The sequence below is a fragment of the Antechinus flavipes genome, chromosome 2, assembly GCF_016432865.1.
Source record: "Antechinus flavipes isolate AdamAnt ecotype Samford, QLD, Australia chromosome 2, AdamAnt_v2, whole genome shotgun sequence".
NCBI classification, from domain to species: Eukaryota; Metazoa; Chordata; class Mammalia; order Dasyuromorphia; family Dasyuridae; genus Antechinus; species Antechinus flavipes.
The window spans coordinates 490,982,862-491,005,262 of NC_067399.1; the positions used below are offsets into that span (position 1 = coordinate 490,982,862).

Here is a 22,401-nt window from a genome sequence, read left to right on the forward strand (position 1 = left end):
TGAAAAATAATTCCTTTGCTGCAGAACTCAACAGGGGAACAAAACACGTAAAAAGCTTACTAGTGGAATGAAACCTTTGTCTACTTAGAACTCTCTGATGTTGCTGTTCCCAAATATATCACCATTTTTTCTCTTTGAGACCCCAGGAGCTCAATTGCTGTTATTCCCATCCACACCCAAGTTTCCAGGCATGGGGCTCGTTATTGTGTAAGAGATGAAGAACGTGAATTCCTGCCTTTTTACAGCTGGTGTCCTGTTACTTATCAAAACGTCCGTGGGGGTGACTGTGAATGAGGCCAAATTAGAATATCAGACTCTGGGAAAATGATTTTTAAAATGGCAAAATTCCACAGTGAGAGTTGTTTGTTCTGGGAATGGAAGAAGGAAATTGTAAGAGGAAGTGAAATGGGAAATGAAGATATCAAAGGGAGAAGGAAACAGGATTGAATTGAGCTCTTTTGGATTAAACTTTGGGCCATTAACCCATGGTAAGCCAAAAGATTTGCTTTGGTCATTGATGTTCTCTGAACTCCAAATAATACTTAAAACTATAACCACACACCAATACTCTGACATGGATTGATGATCTCATTAGTCATAAGTGCTGGAGATTGAAACCCATCTATGCCCTCTCATTTTCTGAGTCTCTTGTTCACATCATCCTCCAGGGCCAACATGTTCATAAGTCTCTGTCTACTGTCCCATCTCTACCTCCAGCTTCCCTGGCTTCTTTCAAGTCTTAATTAAACTCCACCTTCTTGTAAGAAGGTGTCTTCCTTTTGAGATAACCTCACTATTTTCTTGGTTATATCTATCTGGTTTGAATATCATTATTTACGTATTGTCTCTCCCATTGGACTGTGAGTTCCTTGAAGGCAGAGGCTGATTTTCACTTCAGTGATTTGCAAATGATAGGAACTTAAATGTTTGTTTCTTACTTATTTCCTCTAGTTTTTTTGATATTTTATGGACATCAATTTATCACTAGCACTGACCATCTGAAACTTTGCTCTTCAGTTACTTGTAAGCACATAGGGATTCCATCTGCTTTTGTCCCAGCACATGGGAGATGCTTAACAAGCAAGACATCAATGTGGGACACCCCTTGTTCTTGTTACATGAGCAGTCTACCTTTATAAGATCATGATAGAATTGTAGATCCAGAATTGTCCTTGGCCTAGCAGTTAGGATTCTGGACAATTCTGCAGAGAATGAGACCAGAATGCCCTGGAAGTTATCAGACCTTAATTCTGAAGCTTTCAACCATATCTCTAGAGTCAATTCAGTGATGTTAGTCAGGGATGGCCTTCCCAAAGGTGATGAAGCCTATTGTTTCCTAAATAAAATTTCACAAAATAATTCATGTGGGGATGAGATAGGAACATATTCAAGAGTTTAAAGGACAAAAGAAGTTATGTGGTCAAGTGGATATATGGATTCAGAAAAATCTGAATGCGAGTCTTGCCTCTGATATATTGACTCTGTGACCACAGAAGTCACCCACTTTTCTCAATGCTTTAGGAAGCTCTCTAAGACTATAAACTGAATAGCAATTTCTGATATGCCTTGGTAGAGAGAATTTTCTGTGTCAATAAAATCATAAATTCAAACCATCAGACCAAAAGAAGAGACAACACAGAGGGAGACATACAAAAAGAGACAGAGATACAGACAGAGAGAGGAGGAGGTAACATTACACTGGGGACAAGGAGCCAGATTTAGTCATCTGGAAGAGGTACGTTCATTCAAGTCCTTCTTTAATATGCTCCATGTTTCAAGATGGGCAAGCCATTCAGCCTGTTGATTCTTTCCCCTCCCCTCATCCCCATACCCACAAAACTAAGTAAAGATCAAGTTACTGCTGTTTTTCAAAAGAGTTATTTAATTTTTGTCTTGGTATTGGGAGTGTCTAGCTTAATAAATCCTTCCTGAATCAAATCAAATCTCCTTATAGGTCTTTTATTTAAAAAAAAAAGATAAATGTACAATCAAAATGATAAATATATAATTAGATATCCTGAAGGAAAGGAACTACAGTATATAACGCTAAAGGAATGTTAGCTTTTTGAAGGCACTAATGTTTCATTTTTGTCTTTGTATCTCTAGTACCAAGCACAGCATCAGGCACAACTAGTGGGTGTTTAATATTTGTAGATAGATAGATGTACACATTTATGTATGTATGTATATGTATATATGTATGTATATGTGTATAAATTGATTGCTGCTTTAATAAAAATGCTACCACCAGATTGGAAAGGGGAATGGTAAGAGATTGTTTCATAGAATAAAGGATCAGGGTTAAGTTTGTGGTTTACCCATGAGCATAATTTGTCCCTTGCTACCAGTCCATTCCTTGCTTCCTATCCCTTTAAGTTTGAAAATCATTGTCTTTTAGAACTCAAGAAGTAGTTGAAATACTTAGACTGGCAATCTAGAATAAGTGGGAGCAGCTCTTGTCTCCCAAACAAACTGATTTCTAGCTGAAAAGGAGAACCAATAGAAACTAGGAAATAGTCATTTCTCTGGGCTCCTCTGCTGAAGGTGAATTGGCTCCTACTGTAGTAATTAAAGGTTAGGTTCTATCCTCAAACTATATCTCTTGATACCATATTTATCATAGTAGTAAGACATTAAATATTTAATGCATGTATGATTGAGTCTCACCTGAAATTTTCCTTGGAGGATATCATCTGATTTTTTTTTTCCTGTTCAGAAACAAAACTCAAATGTGGTTCACTCTTTAATAATGACAAATACTAGAATTTTGAATTTTATCTCAAGGTTACTTTTTTTTAAATGAGAATTTTATGGAAAAATCAAGTTTTAAGGGCAATCAAGTTTTTTGGGGAAAGAAAGTAGACAAAAGCATTCAGAATGATTTTATACCTTTACAACCAGAGAAATCTCAAAGCTATCATTGTTCTCCTTGATTTGTTAGTGATGAGGAAGATAGAGAGGGGAAGAAAAGAGGAGGAAGAAGGGAAAGAGGAATAGGGAGAAAAAAAAGAGAAGGAAAAAGGAGGAAAAAAAGAGACAGAGAGAGAATCACTAAGGTGATTTGTCACAAAGATCTATTTCTGGTCATCTAGGATTAAAAATCTGGTACAAATCAGGGTGACTTTTAACATTTAAGGACAATGTCACATATTGTTATGGTTAAGGCCTGAAAAGAATCTCAGTGAATTAATTCCCAGTAGAAATGATTTGTTAGTCAGTTCTTGAGATCATTGGAGACAATGCATTTCTGTTCAGTAATGTAAACTAATTATCTACAATGTGGGAGCAAAGACTTGGTCTGTATGATAAATTGCTAGAATAGAGCATTATAAAAAAGCAATATTAATTCACATAACATAAAATTAAAATGAATGACAAACATTTTTCCCTTTTTAATAGTTTAATTTTTTAATTATTATTGTCTTACAGCTGCAAACATAACATTTCTCAGGAGGCAACACAAATTTATTTGCCTGAAAGCATATTCTTTTGGAAAAAAAATGATTGTTCAGAGAATGAAAGTCTATTAGTTCTCTCTCATTCCTCTGAAATTTCTCTTCTCTCTTGGGAAATAAATTTTAATTTACTGTAATTTTGATGATGGGAGGGGTGGTGATTTCTTGGTATATCAGTGTATTCTCTGATAACAAAGCTCAAACTTTTAATAAAATGAAGGGAACATAATTATTTTTTAAAAATAAGACAACACTGACTAAAAGGAGCTTACATTGAGTCCTTTTATTAATCTAAATTTTATTATTTGCCTCCACTTTCAGTCTCTGAATCATTAAGATAAAAATAACTTCATGCTTGCTGGGAGAGATGTGTATCATTTATGGAATTCCAACTGTAAGCTAGGTATCACAAGGAACACCAAATTAGATAGTTGTTTCACTAGCATCTTCCTGTGCTAAATGAAAATGAATGTGTTGGCCCAGACATCATTCTCCAAATGGATGTAAGTCTTGCCAAGAATCTGAACCAGACGTGTGACTCCCAAGTCAATAGGTTTAGGATTTAAAGTTTCGTTTTGATTTTTGGGATTTGATTAAGGGTGCCATTTTGGCAATGACTGAGATGCTTATTGCTGGCCCAGGATTGGAATTGTTTACTTTCTACATGATTGGGGTTATAGTTTTCCTCACAAATTCTACCCATATGACTTGATGGGTGGATTTTTTGGATTTATTTATTTTTCTACTAGCTTACCTGCTTAGAGTACTTCAAGATCTCTTATTTTCCCTGGGGATTGGAGTGGGAGAGAAGGAACAATGGAATTTTCATGGAAATAACAATAGAATTAGAGTCAAAAAGGTCCTGGGTTCAAATTTAATTTCTGTTTCTTGGTACTTAGGTCAGCCCAGGCAAATCATTTATCCTCTTTTAGGCCCCAGCTTCCTGTACAAAGAGGATTAGACTAGATCATTAAAAAAAACCAAAATCAATCTTATTGTTATATTTTATTTTTACATCTCCTAAATTTCCTTCTGATACTCTCCCCTTCCTTCATTTCAAAGATCCATTTCTTATATGAAAGATTTATAAAAAGAAAATAGAAAGAAGAGGAAAAAAAGTCAGCAAAACCAATCAATTTCTTTAAAAAAAGAACCCTTTCTTGATAATATAGTTAATGCTCTATATCCTTGGACCTCACCTCTTCAAAAGAGTAATGCAAAATGTTTTTCCATAAGATGATAATTTCTTACATTCTTTCTTCTAAGTAATGACACTTATGAACCACTGGGAAATATATCCAAGAGCCTAACAAATGTGGGAGTTGTCTTTAGCCATTCTTTATTGTGGGCTCTCTCTTGCCTCTTGTGGGACTGTTATCTACTGTGCTTACCACCAGATGGTTAGCTACCAGGTAATGAATTTTTTTAATTGGTGACAGCAGCTGATGAAGACTATACTTAGATATGGAAGGTTTGTGGCTTGTTTTGGTGACAGAGTGCCCACATAAGTAATATTAGGGCCCTTTAGAAGCAAGGAAGCAGCATCTCATGCTGAGATTTGGCTAGCTAGATAGCCTACAGTTTGCTTTGAGCATCTGGCAACAAAACACTCTCGCTGCTATCAGGCTTTCTTCCAAAGAAGCTTTCTTTACTCTAGTGCTTAATTCCACAAGAAAGGGGAGAAGGTGAGGTTGGATTATTTCCATTTGGGAGGGAGCATAGGATTTAGAGTTGGAGGTATCATGGTGATTCAAACCTTTATTCATTTTGTAACTGTGGAAACTAAGAGGTTAATTAACTTGCCAAGAGCACATACTGCGTCAGAAGCAGAAGCAATATCCAAATCTAAGTCTGTTGTTGGCAAAGATGCTAGAGTGGTTTGCCATTTCTTTCTCCAGCTCAATGTATAGATGAAAAAACTGAGGCAAACAGGGTCACATAGCTAGGAACTAACTGAGATTAAATTTGAACTCAGGTCTTCCTGACTGCAGAGCCCAGCACTCTGTCCACTATACCACCTAGCTGTCTGAGATCATAAGACATCAACTCTGGTGCTCTTGCCAGTGTGCCGCGCCTTTTCAAAAGTTACTACTAGGTTAAGAACCCAATTTTCTTGACCCTAGTCCTTTACAAGACATCCTTGCTGCAAGTGTCTGATCTGTACTTTGTCCCCTATATAGTGTCAGGCATGTGGTCAGAAATACTTCTTCCGGGGTTCAAATCTGGCCCCAGACACTTACTAGCTGTGTGACCCTGAGCTAGTCACTTAACCCTGTTTTTCTTAGTTTCCTCATCTGTAAAATGAGCTGGAAAAGGAAATGATTCTAGTGTCTTTGCCAAGAAAACTCCCAAAGGGTTCATGAAACATTGGACATGACTGGAAAATCACTGAGCACACTTCCCAAATTGCTTTATTATTACTTTGTATGCATTTTTTTTTGTTTTCTATGTACATGTTGTTTCTCATCCAATAAAAAATAAACTTATTAAGGACAGATCTTCTTTATTTCTTTTTTCTTTCTATCTCTTTTCTTTCTCTTTCTCTATTTCTCTCTCTCTCTTCCTTCCTTCCTTCCTTCCTTCCTTCCTTCTTTCCTTCCTTCCTTCCTTCCATTTCCCTAGTATCTGGCATATAAAAGATATTTGTTGAATTAAATAAAATAAATTTTGGAGAAGAATGAAGGCATTGACTTTTATTTATTAATTGCTTATTTAACATATTTATCAATATGTTAGAAAGACATAAAGAATTGTGATTACAATCTATAGTACATCAATAGCTGCATTTGCTACTGAAGAGCTCTGAGAATTTCTTGACCTTATCTACTAATACCTTAGCATGAGAAATTGTAACTTGGTAATGTACCGGTACCAATAAGGGTGTGTACAATTCCTTCCTCTCTTCTGTTTACTAAGTACCTTTTTTGGTGTCTACCTGTTCAAATTCTACTTATTTTCCAAGACTTAGCTCAAATTTTTTCCTTTTTAAGCAATTCTACCCGGTTACTCTAGCCCTCAATGATATCTTTGCTTTCTAGACTCCTGTAAGTACATATTGTTTATTCACAATCAAAAATTTAATTATATGCTATTTGGTAATTGTCTCACAGGCTGCTATATATTTAGGAGATCATATAATGCTGGGAACCATTGCCAGCTGTCCTGACCTATGTCTTGCTTTTGAACTCCAAATGACTCTGGAGGAAAGAGTGGAGCTGATGACTTTGCACAGCTCCTGCCTCACTTAAATCCAATTCATTTACAACTCAAGGTATAACCTTTCTGAGGCCATTGGTGCTATTTGAGAAAAAAGGACAAATAACAAAAACAGCATAGTGTACCGCATTCTATGAAGAATCAAAATCATGGATAACCCAAAGGGAAACAGAAAAATACCTTGTAAGCAAAGTATTCTGTAATTATTACAAATAATTATTTGTACATGAAAAATAATGTAACGATATCATCCAGAAAAATGTAGGATCAGAAAATGAGGTAGATTGGGGATGTGACAAGATTGAAAGATAAATACTGTTAACAATGATGACCACAAATGCTAAAAGACTTAAAGAAAGGTCTGTAAGTTGCTAGATAGATCCCCCACAAAGAATTTCTCAGAGAATAAGGACAAGAATGAGAATCAGTGTGACACAAAAGATTAAGGATTAGACTGAAAGTCAGGAAGAGTTGGGTTCAAGTCCTGTTTATGAAACACATTGCCTTTGTGACCCTGGACCTCTCAGTGCTCAATGTAATTTTCTAAGACTTCAAGTTGGAAGAGAGTCTCTCTAGGTTCAGTGAAAAGACAATGCATAACAATAGCACAGAATAAGAAGGCTTAGATGAGTTGGTATCTTGACCTTTACTAAGAGTAGGGTTAATCAGGAGATCATAGACTCGTCAAAATATTATATGTGCTAATTTTATGTAGTTTGTTAACTTTTTTGAGGGCAGAAACGTAATTTATACTTCTACCTTATTCTATATGGTAATTAGCACAGGGCCAGGCAGATAGTAGATACTTAACAAATGTTTATCTATTTATTGTTCAAGAAATGTTTTTTTTGTTTTGTTTTGTTTTTTTTTCATGATTAATTTAGGCTGAAATGCGCAAAGCCTGAAAAATGCAAAATAAGATCTAAAGGAGGAAATATAATACTCAATCTCAAGGATGCACTAACTATGCAATTATCTCTCTCATTATAAAAAAGAATGTGCTCTTTGATTCAAAGATAGGCTCAATCTTGGTCCGTTAATGAGCTTCCTGATGCAATCTGGTTAATACAGCAACAAAAAATTAGACCAAGTGGATCTCTATTAGGATAATGTTTTGTTGCATGTAGTTATTTGAAGGTAACTTATATACACACATGTGTATATGTAGGTGTACAATATACATGTTTGTGTTTATATCTTTACACATTTGCATACATTAATACTTAAGTTCACTGTAGCACACAGATTTAGTTATGTGCATGATGACATTTCATAATAATTCATGAGAATGAAAACAAACAACATTTTCTTCTCTCTCAACTTGATTCCCATAGACCATTGTTATTCCTACAATAGTCACAAGGTCAGTGGCAACCACAAACATACAATGAAGATATGGCACTTTTCAATGCTTTACCTAGGCTGAAAACAGTCACATAAAACATGTCCAAGAGCTTTCTTTTGTTATACTAACTCACGTCCCGTTGTTCCTGCTGTGTTTTATTAGGCAAATATAAAATTAACAGCAGAGCTATAATGATTTCCTAAACTGGTTCCAACACAAATTTCCAATTTGAGGTCAGATGTATTGCCTAATAAAATTTTTACAACTGCAGTCAAATAGTGGTTGTTAATTCCTGCGAAATACAATTCTTAATTCACCAGAATTAGTTTTAAGACTTGATCATGCTATAAAGATGAATGTATATTATTGTAGTTTATATAAAATGTTCAAACAATAATGGCCAACATAATATCCTGCATAATTTCAGATAATTCTGCTAAAAATATTTGACCAATTTAAGACTTTCACTAAACCCTACACCACCACTTTTATGTTCATTTAGATCTGATCCTTTTAATCTGCGATTTTAAAATGACTGATCACTTTCAGATAAACTTGAATGCTGAAATGACTAAAACAGGGAAGAACAATTAGCAAACTCATGAAGCAGGGTTCTGTTTCTACTTCTAGCCATTTGTTAGTTTGAGACATTTTTCCTTACAGATAAGTGCTCCCATTGCTGCAAATCCATTATAGAATTATAAAACTGATGCATACCTGTGGAACTTAAGTTCATTTTCTTTAACTCTTTGACTTCCAATAGTTTGATGAAAACAAAGAATCTTATCTAAAACAAATGATCCATATTAATAATAGAAGAAAAGGATATAAATTCAGACAAATAGATCATCTCATTTATCTGCTTTTTTCCCTCTATAATAAAAGTCATTGACTAGAGCCACAATTCTCAAAGGTCTCAAAGGAGCCCCTTGGGGGGTCCTTGAAAATCTTTTCATAAGGTCCATGAGGTCAAAACTATTTTCATAGTAATACCAAGCTGTTTTATTTCTAACATGATAAATATTGATAGACACAACCCAGGTAAACAAAAGCTCTTTGTGGGGTCCCCAATAATTTTTAAGAATGTAAAAGGGGTTTGAGGACTACTTGATTAGAAGAAAAATAAAAAAGTTGAAAGCCAGAAAAAAAGGAAAGAAAAATAGGAGAATGCTACTTAGGTTTATCTTTTCATGTTTCTATACTGTTTTTTTCTCCTGAATGTCTAAAAGGCAGACTTGAGAAGTCCTATACATAAATTCCACACACAGACTTTCATCAGAAATGTTTGGGCATTAAATTATTCTGAGAAAGGACCAATGGGACTAAAAAAAATTTTTTTTAACTACTGGAGAACTACAACTGAGCCCTGGTACTCTGACCCAAATTCCCCTTTATTATCGGCATGACATTGGGCAAATTATTTAATCTCTCTGTGCCTTTATTTCCTCATTTGCAAAAAGAGAAGATTGGTTCTGAAGTGACAAAGTTGAAGAATGATTGAATAAATTATGGTATATAAATATAACAAAATACTCTTTTGCTGAAAGGAATGATAAAAGAGGCAATTTCAGAAAAACTTGGGAAGACTTGTATGAAGTGATTCAGAGAAAACAATCAGAACCAGAAAACCATTTTATAGAGTAACAATAATATTTTAAAGACAAACAACATTGAAAGACTACTTCATCCTGTTTGCCTCAGTTATTTGTCTCTGAAATAAGCTGGAGATGGATCCACACTAGTATTTTGGTTAAGAAAATCCCAAAAGAGGTCATGAGGAGTTAGACATAAATGAAACCCTTCAACCACCACCATCACTGCCATGCACCAAGCACTGAGGATACAAAGAAAAGAAAAAAATAATCTTTACTTCCAAGAGACTCAGTCTAATTGGGGAGACAAAATGGCAAACAACTATGTACAAGCAGGATAGTTACAGTATAAGCTGGATATCATCAATAGTAGGAAGGCATGATTACTTACCGATAACTAATTGAAAAAAAAAGTTTAAAAAATTCTAATAAGACAAAGCAAAAAGAAGGAACCAGGCAAAATTAATACTAAGATTCTTTTCAGTTGTTTGACCCACACATTCCCCCAATTCTTCTGCCAAAGGTTCAGTATATATTCTTGACATTCTTAAAGAGTATCTTTTTTTCTTGGCAGTGAGAAGTAAAAATGAAACAAACCACAAAAGTGAAAATGTGGGCTTTTCAGCAGTGACAACGTAAATTATTTCTCTTAGAAAAAAATTTTTAATGTAAACACCTTTACTAACCTTTACTTAGTCTAGCTCTAAATTGCATAAAACTATCACAGAGTATGTTATATAAAACTACTGAAGGATAATGTATATTAAAATAAAAGAAAGCAAAATTTAAGGGATTTTTGTTCATCTTCAGAATGTCTTACTACATGATCACAACCAAAACAAATGAGGTGAAATGTGTAATATGACTGGTTTCCTTGGGGTTTGAGGCACAAGACACTAAGGGGATTACTGTATATACTACATATAGTTTTGAAACTATTTCTGGACATGGATGAAGGCACAAAAGCTGCTAAAAGTAGGCAGGACTGAAAAGACTTCTGTACTTAGAAACATGGCTTAATATGATAAAAGGACTAGAAGTGCTATAGCTCTACCAGGGGCAATGAAGTATAGTGAAAAGGAAACTGATTTTCTAGTTGAAAGAATTAGGTTTGAGTCCTGATTCTGGGCTCTGCAAAACTTAAATTGCTGTATAAATTGGATATGTTATTATATGTTCCTAAGTGACCTTAGGCAAGCCACTTCCCTAGGTCTATAGTTAAGAAAACTAAAAACTGAGGAGTTTAGAAGACATGGCCCCTGCAATGCCTTCCAATGTTGACATTTATTTTTTTAAGCATGACATTTAATTTAACAAGCATTTATTGAGCTTTTGCTGTGGCCCAGGCACTGTTTCTAGGAACTTGGAATACAAAGATGAAGTCATACAATCATAGTCTTAAGAGTAGGAAGAGACCTCGCTTTGTGTCTAACCTTCTCATTTTACAGATGAGAAAACTGAGATACAGAAAGATTAGATTACTTGCTTAGAGCCCTGTAGCTGGTAAGTATATGAAGCAGTATTTGAATCCAGGTCTTCTTGATTCCATGTCAAAGAGCTCATATTATTTTAGGGAAAAATGCCCAAAGTTTTAGATCTGGAAGGGATCATAGAGACAGTCTAGTAAAGGAGGAAACTGAGGCTCAAAAAGATTAAGTCATTTCCTCCGGGTCACATAGTTGGTTTATAGAATTAGATCAAATCTCTTGAGTGCCAGGCCAGGGTTCTTTCTATATACCACGGGTCTTCTGGATCCTGGCAAAGGAAATAGATAAACCACTCTCTTCTGTCAAACATCAGAACTGCTAAAGCAGATCTTGGTCCTTGGAGCTGTAGGAGTGTACAGTTTCCTAGTTGGGAACGGCTGGGAAAGGACTGGGATGCCCTTTTCTTCTTTCCCCAGTAGTAAGAGTGTCTGAAGTATTATTTTAGTTTCTCTTAAGACAACCACCTCTCACCCCTCTCCTGGAGGTAGAAATTGAGGCTGATTGTTTGACCTGCAGACTGGGGGGCAAGAGGGAAAGAGAGGACAGTATGATTTCTGGTGAGGGGGGATTAGGCGCCGTGAGTCTGGAGATGATCGATGCCCAGCTCTGCTGCAGAAAGCGGATCTTCTGATGTCACCTGTAAACAACTCAGAACTTTGACACTGGCTCCACAGGAGACTGCTTAAATCAGGGCCTCCTTTATAGGGATTCTGGTGCCTGTAAAATGGCTCTAATGGCATTATCCCCAGGCCTGAGGGGCAAGTTAAAAAATACAACCCAAAGAATTCCTATGTTTGGGGTGAAAAAAAGCTAATCTCCCAGAGTATAACCTAATCTCCTCTTGATCTGGTCTCACAGGACAGGCTAGTTTGGAAAGCTGAGCCCACAAAGCCCTCGTGCTAGTTAGGAGGGGAGAGAGTGTGAGAATCTTTAAACTGAAGAATATATTAGAAGGATCATGGGATCGGAACATCATGGGATTTAGAGCAACCAGAGAACACAGAAGGGTAAAGTGGAGAAAAGAATACTTAGAACATAGAATGTTCCAATATAGAACACAGATTCTCCCAATTGCTAGTTCTTTTCATCCTCCACCTCAATCCCCATCCCCAAATTACTTTTGTTTTTTGAAATTTATTTGGAGGATAGTGGTGATGGTGTTTTTGCCAGAACTACAATTATTTAAGTGTAAAAAACTATTAAGGGAGATTAGCAGCATCTCTTCAATTTATTTTGAGAGTTTTCTAGAACACTAAAAAGAATAAAGAGACTGTGTGGTAAAGAAGATAAAAATATGACTGGAGCCAGAAAGATTTGGATTCAAATTCTGCCCCTGATATTTCTTGAGTGATAGAATCTTTCTGGGTCTCAGTTGTCTTCTCTATAAAATGCTGTGATAGGAAAAGATGATCTTTTCAGCTTTATGTACAATTCCTGTCTATTTTGCTCTCTTGTCTAACATAATCTTAGAGGTAGGGGAGCATTAACATAAGGAGGATTTCAGAGAGATTCTGGATAAATAAGAAAACCAATTTTATGTTTCAAAGATATCAGGGAGGCAACGGCATCAGAAAGACAGAATGGGGACCCTGTATCATACGAATAATCATACATGTGAGCATCTCCAACTAAACTTCATTGATTTAGCTCAGTGGTCTGAGCAGAGATATAAAAATTAGGGTGTCATCAACAAAGATGCCTGGACTTTGACACCCACCGTGGCAGGTTGAGCAGTTTGCCAAGACAATTTAAACATTCCAACTATATGTAATTTATATACTAAAACTGAAAAATTTCTGGCATAATTTTTTTAAAATTCAAGGTCAAAATGGTTAGGTGGCAAGAGAGCATGGAAGTGTGGTAGGATGAAAAGATCACTGGAATTGGAGTCCAAAGCCAGGATTTAACTCTGGCTCCCAGTCCTGCAACAATGGGCTTAGGTAAATTGAAGCAGTTATTAGCATAATGTGAAGAATACTATGTGTGGAATAGGAAAACCTGATTTTGTCATTAAACCTGAGATTTTTTTTTTTTTTTTGGCTATAGTTGAACCTACTTATTTTCTAGTTGTGATGTTGGGCAAGTCCTTTAACTTCTTTTGCTCTTAGCTTTCTGTAAAAAATTGGACTATGTGCCACTTAAATTCTCAACCTCAATTTCATCCTCTGTAAAATGGTGATAATCTGCCACACAGAACTGAGGAGGTGGAGAAGCAATAAATTGTAAATCTGAAAGCGTTCTAGATCGTGAGTTATTATTAGCAAAACTCACAAAATGTAATGAATATTTTTATTTCTGCCAAAAGAATCCCCCTTCCTTTTTTTCATCAAGGTGAATTAACGATTCATTCTGATTCACCCTCTAAATTCAATTAGTTAGAGGTAGCGCCACAAGACCTTTGGCATCTGTCCCATTCTCTCCACTCACATGGCTACCACCCTACTTTAGTTTCTTCTCAAATCTTGTTTGGATGACTCCAATAGATTCTTAATTGGCTTCCCTTAAACTAATCTCTCCCTTCTCTGAGGCATCCTTCAGACAGCTTCCAAACTGACATAAGTAGGATCATGTTACTCCTCTGTTCAAGACGTTTCAATGGCTCCCTCTTACCTCTGGGATAAAACTTAAACTCCTTTGTTTGGCATTTAAAACCTTTTGTTTGCAACCTTCCTCCAGTTTTTATTTCCAAATTTATTTCACATTTATCCCCTTTTCCCTATCTAGCCAAACTATCTTATCTGGGCTTCCCCAAAAATCACATTCCATCTCCCAGTCTGGTGCTTTGTCTTTGTGAATATATATGCTGATCCCAATACCTATAATAGCTCTTCTTCCTTGCCCCCACTTTTTGGAATCTCTAGCTCCCTCGAAGGCTCTTCCTAAATGCACTCTTCTTCAAGAGATCTTTCTTGATTCCCTGAGTTTTTGTCATTCCACAATTACTTTTTTCTTTTTCTTTTTAAAGACAAGGTCTTCTTTTCTCTCATCCAGGCTGGAAGTGCAGAGCTTACTCATGGATTCAGTCCTGCTAAGAATTGACCTGAAAGCTTTGACCTTCTCCATTTTAGACCTGGGAAGTTTCAGTTCTCTTTAGATAACTTAGAGATCCCCTACTCCTGGCATAGTGGCACCAGTCTTAGTGATCGAGATCCATTCTACTGCAATTTAAAACCCTTGCACTCAAGCCTCCATCAACCTCCCTGGTAGCTGGGATTTGTGTGCCCAACTTCTATAATTGTTATTACAGATCTTGTTTTTACTTATCTGTAAACATATTTTTACACGTCTATTAGAATGTCATGAATTTTAAGGAAGGGACTTCTCATTTTTGTCTTTGTATAGCTATGGCCCCATTCCTTGCACATAGTAGGTGCTTAATAGATAAATAAATAAATAAATTCTTGTTGAATTGATTTTTATGACATCATTATCAGGTTGTAACAATCATCATGAAAAATGAGGATGTATCTTTTGATTAATAAAATATGTGGATTTTTTTATTGTCAAAAATATTTATTCAACTGAAAAAAAATCGCTTTCAGGCAAAATAAACTGTGCCCCCAAAGCATTTACTTCCCTTTGGCAGGCCCAGCTAAGAATGTAATTAACCAATGCAATTAGGCATTCTGATGCCTTGGTCCACAACTTCCATCCCTGCTGCCTTGCAGCATTAGCTTCTGGCCTGCAGGCTGAAAAATCTCTAACAACTTTATTCATATAAGCCAGCCTACAGTTCAATGGAGCTTCCTTTGACTATCTCCTTCAAATAAAAGGCCCTTTTCTTTGCCTTCCCCGAGCTTTATTCGCACTGAAAACACCACTTTGTGCACATGTTGTGTTAAAATAACAGATTTGTGTTCATTCCTGTAGGTTCCTGACGGGAGGAGTAATGAAAACTATCTATGCTGCGGATGGCCAGGCGCCTTTTCCAGACAGAGCAGAGAGAGAAAGGGTCTCCAACAGAGGACCTTTGTACTGCAATGCAAATGAGCTTCTGAAAAAACTCCCTGCAGACAATGCTTGGGGAGGGCTCTCCGAGAACCAATCCATCTGCGGCTATTTTGTTAACTTGAGGTTTCTTACATTCTTTCTCTTGCACAAAACACTTGATGTTGACAGCTGTGAATTTTAAACAACTATTCTGTGTATGTTTTTCTAATTTTGTGTATTCAGATTGTTTCTTTGGGCTTTAGGGGATTGTGGAGGGGGGTTGGAAGAGAAGTATCTTAGATTCCATCATTTAGGGATTTCATGCCTTTCAAAAGTCACAGCAACTCTGATTGCTAAACAAAGTAGAAATTAAGTGCGCTTACAGGGCTAGGTTTAGAGTGGCTGGAGAACACAGAATTTTTTTCTAAATGGAAAAGGTCACACGTGATTATCAGTCAAAATGGATCGGAGGCTGACAACTTGGCTTCACTTTGTGGGCCTAAATTGGGATGTTGAAGTTTTCCTTTTTCCTTTTGTTTTGTTTTGTTTTTGCAACTTTCTCTTTTTGATCTGTGAAATGGGGCTGGGACTCCATGCTCCAAAGATGCAAAAGCAAGAGTTAGTATTTTCCCAATGTTGGTAAACTATTTTCATTTCTATTTCCATCTCCATTTCCAATGTGACGGCAGCTTTTGCTTTCTTCTTTGAATAGCATGCAAGAGGCTTGGTTGTCTGTGCTAGTGCAAGCACTCACTCACTCTCTCCCACACACAAACGTTATGTTTTTAGGAACACGGTGAAACAGAAAGCACACACAGGCATGTGGGGATTAAGATGGCTTTCCATGGTGTTTATGAGAGGCCAAGTTTATTTTAGTTGGGGTTACTTTTCCCCACAATGCTAATCAATATCCCAGGAAGCATCACCATCCATCCTATAAGTGGTATATTTATGATACAAGAAAACAATTCATTAACTGGAACCAGTGTCACCAGAATTCCAGGTTAATGAGGGTGATTTTCTTGCACTCAGATGTGAAGAGAAAAGAGCAAAAAAGTTTGTTTCTGAGAGTAAAAACTTTAGAGAATGTTGTAGGTTCAGAATTTAGTGGAGTTGGAAGGGGCCTTAGAACAAAGAACATTAGGACACAGAAAACACCAGAAACTTGTTGCATAGAATGTTAAGTGCTATGGGAGAAAGGCACCTAGAGTATAGAATGTTTAAACCTAGAACTTTAGAACATAGAATGCTAACGCTGCAAGGGATCCAACTGCCTCATTTTATAGATAAGGAAACTGATCCTTACATGTTCAACCCCTGTCTTTCACCCTTTCCTTCTGCATCTATAGACTTGCCATAGCAGGAATAAGTGTTCAGAGTTTCACCACGGGGGCCCTGGCAGATAATCATTAAGTAAAGATTTCATTCTGTTCACTAGATTCTATTCTCTGAGGCAGTAGTAAACAAGAAAACATGTTATAGAGATCCATAGAAAGGGCTGAAATTTTAAATACTAGGTAATTCCCTCCTTACCCAATTAACTGTGTGGGGTTGTTTTGTTTCAGGGAGCACAACTGGATCTAAGATATTTATGTCATGTAGCTGCCAGTGTTTTTAACTATGAAAAGTAAAAGTAAGGATAATCAGCCAAAAACTAACTTAAAAAGCAAAGGATGCTGTGTTAGTCCTGGCCGTGAGAGTCAGAAATTCTGGATTCCAAAGTTCCATTTCTATTATTAGGTAATACTGTTGAAGATACCTCAATGTTCTTATCTGTAAAATGGGGTACATAATACCTACATGGGTACCTCCCAGAGGGTTGGGAGGAAATAGCTTTGGCTGGTGTAAAATATTATACAAATGAGAACTAGGCTTACCATTATGTGACCAAATAACCTGCATAGATCTCTGCCAAAACAAGGGGTTCATTCAATCATTCCAGCTGATAAGTTGTCCTGGAGCCTTTCTGCTTCATATGCAGCAATCAAAGAATGGTTTCTAAAGAGGACAGACGATGGAGAAGGGGTAACAGCTGCTCCGCTGTAATTAACTAGTCGTTACTTTTGTAAGGGGAGATTATTTTGGATGCTGTAAAAAGATTCAAATAAAAACGTCAGCCTTCCCATTAGAGATGAAAGTTAGAAAAACTTAAATGTTCCCGAATTAATCACTTTGACGGGATGGAGTGTAAACACTTTTTGAGAAACCACAATCTATTTTCTTTCTCCTGTGGTTGTTTTAGGGGAGCTTCTGCAGGGGGAAAGTATTTCTGGGCCAAAGCCCTAATTCATCTCCAAGCTAATTTTCAATGACAAAGTTACAAGTTCTTAAAAGTAGGGCATAGGGATGATGTCCTAAGAACACTGCAAAAATGAAGCCGCTGTAACAATAGGGCCTTTGAAAAATACAGCAGAAAGAGGAGTTCATTAGGGTTTTTTTTCCCCCTTTTCTTCCCCCTTCTCAACAATGAATATTTCTGCTGCCAAACTTTCAGAAATAGGGTTGGTTTCCTTTCAAGTAATTGATGCAGACTTTCTTCAGCACTGAGTCCAGACAACTTCTCAAACGAGAAGCAGGAAATCACACCGTCAAAGGGAAACTGTGCATTCCTTCCTCCCAGGCTAAGTCAGCCCCTCACAAACACTAGATTTATACTACTGTTGCCAAAAACCGTGCATTTCCATGCCCTCCTGTTGCTAAGATAAAAGATGTTTCCTTTAGCCTCCAAAAGCTGTACTCACTTAAAACTCCAGCTATGTTCTGACAAAACACGCTGCTGTCACCCCAAATTGAGCAAATGAGCCTGTGTCCTCCAGTAGAAAGACCAAAAGAGTTATTGAATATCACCCGGGGAGCATAGAATGAACAGGCTTCCATTTCCCCCTGACCTTTGGGGGCATTTTCCCCCCTGAAATTGGCCTAGCCCTTTAGACTTCATTTCTCACTCTGCTTGGTGCAACACAGGAAGGATAGCGAGGCCTATTTTGCCCCAAACAGATCAAGTTTTGTTAAATCAGAATTTTTTTTTTTTTGAGGAAAGAAAAAAAAAAACAAGCGGAAGAGGATGCTGTGATGAAAATGGAAAGGAGGCAAAGAGCTTTAACTTCAAATATTCCTCTACACTGGCGTTGAGGTGCAAAGCTAATTCTGGACTTGCTATGTATATATATAAAACTGGACAGTGACGAAAGTTGGGGGGAAAGATGGATATTTTTATTACCACCTCCACCTCCCCCCAAAAGGCAAAAATGGGCAATATGAAGTCTGATTATGAGAAAAAGAGAATTTTTTAAGGGGGGAAATATTTTAATATAAAATTGTTATATGGATAATATGTGGTTTCATATATTAAAATACCTCAATGGAATAGCATAGAATTGAAATAGAAAATAAAACAAAGATTAATGAAAACACAGTGAATAAATGATAAATGAAGAAACACTTCTTAAATGTCCATTCTGTATTAGTTGCTCTATAAATCACTGGAAATAGCAATTATGTCAAAAAATAGTACTCATAGAATAAAAAAGATAGTTCTTTGTTTCAGCAAGAAGTTTGGGGTTATTAAAAGACCTTTCTACTTTCTCAAAAAGCAACCCAATGCCTTGTCCTTCTTTTGTTTCATTCTGGGCCCAATGCATTATCCATTGGTAGTGTCTTTCCAAGTTCTAAATAATGTTTGACAAATTCTACAGTTTCTCTAACTAAAGGTATAATATAGTCTGGAGAGAAGGTATTCTTTATTCTCTTGTTATTTCCTATGTGAATGGTTGGGCCAAATTCTTTTGTGAGGTAATGGATCTCATGTAGGAAGCTATGCAGTGTTCTAGTGTTTGATGCAACCAGAACAATGTCATCAAAACAAAACAAAACAAAACAAAACAAAACAAAACAAAAAAAAACAACTAACCTACACATCCAGAGGAAATTCATTTTCAACTTAGATTCTACACTGAATATTCTCTATGACATTTGAGAAAACCTTCAACATATCTACAACAAGGTGAGCAAAGGATGTTATCAAAGAAATATACAGTAAAAAATGAGAGAAGGGGAGGAAAGGAGAATCTATTACAAACCTGCAATGTTCTAGGTACTGCACTTGATGTTTTATGAACATCATTCCATTTGATTCTCGTAACAGCTCCAAAAGTAAGATGGGCCAAATGATGAGAAGGAATAGATAGTGGAATGTCCATGTGCTCTATTGATATTTTTTAGATGTCAAGAAAAATTAGGAAGACCACCAACTACATTAGGTGGGAAAGCAAGCCACATTGGAAGAAGCAAACTCATGGGAGAATATGGATAAGAACTGCACAGGATGAATATATACTGATGGATTGTAATCTTCATCAGTGAGATTACAGAATCATTTGAATTAGTCTCTGGCTAAACACTTCAGTTTTTCTTAGAAAAAGAGAAAAAGACTATACATCTTATGAAATAGAAATCTCTTTCAAAAGTCAATGTATCTAACTTTTATTTATTTATTTAGAAATAATTATCTGATCTTTGTTTCTATAGTTGCATTAGTTTGGAATACGAGATATGTTACCTTGTAAAATGTTGTCCTGCTTTTAGAAAACTTGCTACCTCTGGGATACTCATACCACTTATTAAGAAGGCAGGAGGCAAATTCCCAAGTAATTCTCTATTTGATAACATATTTGAGAAGTGTTGAGATGCCAGATCATACACTTCCCTAAAGGATATCTTTGGAAATCTCTCTCTGAATACCATCCTGAAAAAATAGGGGTATCCTTAGGGTCTTTATGAAATTATGAATTAATTCTCTAGGACATACAGTTCCAATGGAACAATGCTTACGTAACTGTTTTAAGTATTATGGAAACCTAAGCAGACTGATATTTAGGGGACTGGAGAATTCTGGGACTCATTTTTGGGTTTTAACTCATCTGATGATTAAAGTTAGAGCAAAATTCCATGATGTTACTATGAAGTTTGATCACAAGGTACTAATGCAATATTTTAAAACACTACTGATTAGTGTAACCTTTCATGTGATGTGCTTCTACATAGTTTCCTTTATTAAGGTTGACAATTTGGTTGGCAAGTTTTTGTTTATTCATTAAAAAAAATCACCACTACATAAATAATCCTTCACTAAGGTCATCCTCCATAGACTCACTGAGTCAGAGAGAAACTAGATTTTTCAAAGGCTATACTGAGTGAAGGAAAACTTTGGTGGCTCTTGTCAAGAGACAAAGGTTTTATTCAGGCCCAATGAAATATTGTGCATCTGTTGTCTCAGGGACAACCTGATTCACCTTGAAAAGGCTCATTACCACACTGATGAATTTTTCTTTTATAATCTCCTTGGTGATATGTTGAAGGGTTGGGTGCTCTTTTGCTTTAGGGAGTACTGGTAGTGATAAACTCTCAAATACTTGATTACTAAAGAAAGTCCCACATAAATATTTCCATCCTACCAAAGATTGAACTGGCATAGGAAATTTTAGGTAATTTAGCAAAAGAGAAAATTCTTGCTTTATAATTACTGCAGCTTTGATGGAGAGTTCTACAGCCACCACTTCATGGTTCACTTTCCATTAGTCACATATGAGGCCTACATCCCTGGATTGTCATTTTCTATTTGCCCAATACTATACAATCTCAGGTCTGCTCAACAAGGGAAGATTTCTCTGAAACAAACAAACAGAAAAGGGAACAACTTTACCTGGACAGTGGATGACTACAGAAAGAAGCAGAGATTGGTTTGATGGGGACATGGAAACTAGATGGGATTTTTACTGGGAATCTTCTGAAGACCCAATGAAAGACAGCAGGCAAACAGAAAAACACTAGTTCTGTTCTATAGCTCCCATGGCTGGGCTTCCAGGAAATCAGAAAGCAGGAGTTTTATTTCTGAATATGAAGAATAGCACAACTTGAAGGAAGAAACATTGAGATAAGAAAAGAAGCACAGAATTATAATTCTTCCCGCAGGTTCCAATCTTACATAGTGAGAGTCCCTTAGACATAGCTTTGCCTAACAGTATTGGCTCCCAGCTATCAGGGACTCATTAGCCCTGATTTATTATAGCCCTTTGGGAAATATAGCACCAGTAGCCTGGAGACATGAAAAGTACAGATTACAGATTCACAGTATGCTTTCAGTTACTCTTTATTTTGTTTTCTCCTCTTTTTTCTAAGGCAAAATCATGTTTTATGGCAGAAAAATAATGTCTTGATCTGGGATGGTGAAGAAAGTAGAAACAATGCCATATGATGATCTGTTGAAAGGATTAGGGATAATTTCCTTGAAGAAGATAAGGCTTAGGGGGGACATATTTCTTTTCAAGTATATGAAAGACTGTCCCTTGGAAGAGAGATTAATCAGAGTTCTTCCCCCACAGCAGGGGTTCTTAAATTTTTGACAATCTGGTGAAATCTATGGATCTGATCTCAGAATATTTCTAAGTGCATAAAATAAAATACATAGGTTACAAAGGAAATCAATTATATTGAAATACAATTATAATTTTTATTTAAGTTCAATTATCCTAAGTTTAGAATCATTGCCCCAAAGGGAAGAATGGGCTGAAAGAACACCTAGGATGACTCATGAATTTATACCCATAACTACTAAGAAGCAAAATAATTTTCACATTTTTATTTAACTTATTCTGTATTGCTCTGGGTCTTGGTTTCTTCTTTTACAAAGTTTATGGTTTGCCTTTATGGCCTTTGAGTTCTCTGATGTTATGATTTATGGTCCTATTCATGAATGGTATAGTCAAGTGGTAGTCTGAGGTCTAGTTACTTTGTGATGCATTTATAAAGGGTGCAAGCTCCTAACTAATCTGGAGAACAAAATGGTATAAACTGTAAGGTTTAGTAGTCCAGGCAGAGCTTTTTGGCTCCGCGATTGACCTCATATCTTCTGTGATATATCTTGAATCAAGAAAAATTGGTCCTTGTCTACATTGCAGACTTTTTCTGGTCATCTTCTTGACAACCTAACTAGTCATTTTGCTACCTGGACCAGATACCATATCATACTAAATACCATCTGGGGAGTTTTTAAACTGGGGAGTTTCTGAAAGTGCAGCCTTCAGTCTCCCTGTGGCACCTGTCTCATATGGGCTTTAGGTGGGCCCTAGCCAAATTTTGTGTTGCTCCCTGGCAATATTATTGACAATATGGCAAATCTCTTTGAGCACATACCTTCCTGCTCTCCTCCCTTTCTAGTTCTGGAATAATGATCAGTTAGACCCTGCCATTGCTTTTAGAAGAGGTGTGCCAATCTACTTCACTTTGGCCCTACTCACTGTCCTTGTAACTTGCCAGATCAGAATGCCCCTCACTACCCACCAGCCTTATGTGCTTGTCTTAGATTTAAATACCTTGAG

General features: G+C 36.5%; 1 long non-coding RNA gene across 1 annotated transcript in view; it reads left to right on the plus strand.

The window, feature by feature from the left end:
* The window catches only part of LOC127550716 (uncharacterized), a 67,560-nt gene extending 52,336 nt beyond the window's left edge, over window positions 1–15,224 (plus strand). Inside the window, exon 5 of the long non-coding RNA XR_007950929.1 lies at window positions 14,966–15,224. This is a non-coding gene — a long non-coding RNA (uncharacterized LOC127550716). The remainder of the gene's footprint in view (window positions 1–14,965) is intronic.
* Window positions 15,225–22,401: the final 7,177 nt, after the last annotated feature.